Genomic DNA, 4,031 nt, shown 5'->3' with positions numbered 1-4,031 from the left:
CAGGCCACACGTGACCCAGGCTTCACAGCTGTATAGGACAGTGGGGATACAGACAGCTTTATATATGGCAACTTTGGTGTGCACGTGAAGGTGCTTGTTTTGAAATCCCTTGTGTCACAGTCTGCTGAAGGCTGCAGAGGTTTATTTTTTATTTATGGATTTTGTGGTCAAAATTGCACCTCTTTTTTAAGATGCTGGCCAGATATTTAAAAGAAGGAATGTTCTATGGTGAAAACAAGTGTAGCAGGTGGGGGGCTGGAACTCCACAGATATGACAAGACCTCAGTCTTGGTGTTGATTGGCAACCACCGTCCGCTGTAAGCCTTCACTGTGGCAGCAGAGAAGATAGGCTGCAGGACCACAAACACGCAGCCTCTATCGTACCACAGCTCAAAGATCTGCACTGCTGACACCTTGTTGGTTGCCTAGAGTCTACAGATTTTTAAAAAGTTTCCATCTAGCCAAAAGTCTAGAGTAATCCGACTACTTCTTCCCAGCTCGACATGGAGAAGCATCGTGATGCCTAGGAAGAAGATGTTAAAGAGGACTGGTGCCAACAAACATCTTCGCCTTACCCCAGTGTGCACCGGGCACCGATTCTTCTCCACGTACACTTGCAAGGGCCTCCGTGCCGTCATTTGCTGGCCGGCCAAATTTGATTGGACTGCCCCAAAGTAGGTCTTGATTAGAAAGATCAAAGGCTTTGGACAGATCAGCAAGAGCCATGAATAGATCCTGATACTGTTCGCAGAACTTTTCTCGTGAGCTGTTGTGAGGACCGTACCCACAGTTCTCCGGCTCTTCCTGAAACCACGCTGTGATTCCATAGAATCTCTACCAGTCAGTATAATATGACTTTCCCTGGGACCTTGCCTGCTAAGGCCAGCAGCGATATGCTACAATTGTTGTGGCAGATAGGGTTTGTCACCTTTGTTGTTTGTAGAGAGAGACAATGTTGGCATCCATGCATCGTTGAGTGAAACTCTCCTATTCCCAGACCTGCAGGATGTATTGTATTCCTGTGCCAGAAGTAGCTACTTTGTTTTTGGATAGACTGCCAAGGGACATTTAAAGCAGCTCTTTAGATGTTGGTGGCTGGTCAAGGGCTTAAATGGGTGGCCAATTGCACAGATCATCCAAGATGGAATAATCAGTTGGTCAGTGTTGGTTGAGGAGGTTATTTAACATGTTCAGCACACACCAGAGCACAGAATCGCCTCAAGGTCTGGCACTTTCATACCTACAGAACATTAGAGCATGCCTCAGACCATCCCCACTGGCCGTGTCTGCCTATTACTCCACTCCACACATCACTGTGTATTACCCTAGCATTGAAGTCACCCAGAAGGAACATCTTCTCGTTCCGAAAGATACGGTGAAGGGCTTCATCTAGTAGCTGGTAGCAGCCATCCTTCACACTGTTGTCTGTACTTAATGGAGTGGCATAGCATTTCCATGCTAGAGCCACGATGTTCACGTCGCAGTTCTGTCCTTTTAGGAGGTCCATTGCCATCATGATACAGAAGAATCCAGACATTCCATTTTGGCAGTGATCATTTTCCTATTTTGACCACAGAACAGAATTTCGGATAACCCCCAGGAGATGAGCAGGCAGTTTTGGGGACACCTTTGCCTCTATTTGGGGTGAGCACTGCAGTCTCAAATTGGGCTGCTTGGTCACATATGGGTCAGGCCGAGAGCAGCTGCTACTCAAATCCAGCTGCCGGTGCCTGTATACCTGTTTCCGCCAAGGTCCAGGGCTCTAACCGGGACCGCTCAGGTCATTGTGCCCTGCTATCATCTCCAGACAACCCCATTGCCTCCAGCCTTCAGCTGGACATAAAGTCAGATATTAAACACCGTACAGGGGTGGAGACCTGGAGTTTTTAGAGTGCTACAGGGAGTCCATATTCCCCTTCCCCAGGAACACCATCTTTACCATCCTGAGGTACATCCAGGCCACCATCATGGCTGCAGGGTACTGTTATGGTCTGTCGGAGGGTCGTCTGAAGTGCGCCTCCAAACACGTTGCTTTTTCTCTCAGGGTCTGCACTCCTAGCCTCAACAGACTCTCGACAGACTTACCCACAAGGCAGCAGAATGAACAGCAATGAGCAACCTCTGGGGACTGCTACAGCACGCATGCATGCACACACAGCACTCTGAAGCACTGCTCAGCCTCACTGTCTCACACTGTCTGTCACTCACCCAGTAAAGGAAAATGGGAAAAATTCTGAAAATTCTGAATGAAATCTGAATGGTCAAGCTTTTCCTTGTATGGACCGTGCAGATATGTGGTCCTTGTAAAGACAGCAATGCAACGGACACACACACACCCCCACACACAAACCATGGTGCCTATGGTGATTTTACACACTTGGCAAAGCAGGTGAGGTTAACTGGAATTAATGTACATGAACAGATTGCTGGGTTTTTCTCATGCTGACACATGCTGAATGAATTAAATCAGACATGATTATATATTATTACATATTATTGATGGAATGTATGAATGAGACATGACTTAGAAATGTGTGAATCATGAACTTCACAAAGAGATTGATCACAACTCCACTGTGACTGCACTTCAACTAGCAATACTACTCCTACTACTGCTACTACTACTAATAAGAATTGGTTTAATATTATTTGTTTCAGATGTTCATTCCGATGATAATATTTGGATCATTGTTTACGGTAAGATAACTTTGCCTGTCTCTGTTTGCCTGTTGGCATCAGTGGAAGGTTGAGGGGGTGAAATATGGTGACTGGGATTTGGTTATTTGTGTTAATTTATAATTTTGCATTGTTATTTTTATGTTCACCTGGCCAGGGACAGTTCTTTTAAATATAGAACAAACTAAACCAACAGAACAAAGAAACTAACCTACATCTAAGAGATCTCAGTGCAGGACTAGGTGTGTCTGTATGCAACAGTGGGCGTGTCTGTAATGCAGCAGTGGGCGTGTCTGTAATGCAGCAGTGGGTGTTGCTGTAATGCAACAGTGGGCGTGTCTGTAATGCAGCAGTGGGCGTGTCTGTAATGCAGCAGTGGGTGTCGCTGTAATGCAGCAGTGGGTGTGTCTGTATGCAACAGTGGGTGTGTCTGTAATGCAGCAGTGGGCGTGTCTGTAATACAGCAGTGGGTGTGGCTGTACTGCAACAGTGAGTGTGTGGGTGTGTCCATCATGCAGCTGGGCTGTTGGCCATGCTCCTGGTGTTCGTTGTCCTGGCCATGGTTATCTGCCGCTACACCTTCTACCAGAGAGGCAGCTACTACACCAGCGAGGCCAGAGATCTGGACACAGAAGACGGGATCGTCCTGAAAGAAGACCCAGGCATCCATGACACCTCGGACCAAGGTATCCAACACGATTAGTTTCAGAAGACATACGCATTAAGAACAGGACATAAAATAGAGCAGGACTATCAGTGGTCCCGTTCAATATTATAAAAAATGACTACGTTTTCCTGGAATCTGGAAGTGAACAGTCCAGATTTTAAAAAGTAAAACTCTCTTCTGGAGTTTCGTTTCAACGGCCTGTATTTTCTAATTCGCTCAAGTCAGCAGGTATAATTAAAATCAACCAATCGATTAAAATCGATTAAAATCAGCTAAATCAACTGGGTGATACAAATCTTTATCCCAGAGGAAGACTGAGGCCATGTGGATCCCACCACTGCCAGAATCCTTTGGCCAGGGGGCAGGGCATGAAAGGACACACCCCCACCCCTTGGACATCTTTCAGAGACTGCGCTTCCTGCCGAGTTCAGCAGCTTCGGAACCGTCTCTCCTAAAGGCTGTGACCGAAGTCATTCTCCTCGGAATGGACACGTGCCTTTAGACCGCCCTTGACCGATCGGACGGTCTTAGGTCAGACCGCCCTTGACTGATCGGACAGACTTAGGTCAGACCACCTTTGTTTTTCTTCTTGTGTTCTTTTTACCTGCTGCTTTTTAATGCCCTTCAGCACTAGGTCAACACCCTTACAGGAACTTGTGGGATCTGGCAACCAAAACAGGAACTCATG

The sequence above is a fragment of the Electrophorus electricus genome, chromosome 21 (genome assembly GCF_013358815.1).
Source record: "Electrophorus electricus isolate fEleEle1 chromosome 21, fEleEle1.pri, whole genome shotgun sequence".
NCBI classification, from domain to species: domain Eukaryota; kingdom Metazoa; phylum Chordata; class Actinopteri; order Gymnotiformes; family Gymnotidae; genus Electrophorus; species Electrophorus electricus.
The sequence above is the reverse complement of the archived record's forward strand: the minus strand, read 5'-3'. Positions refer to the sequence as shown.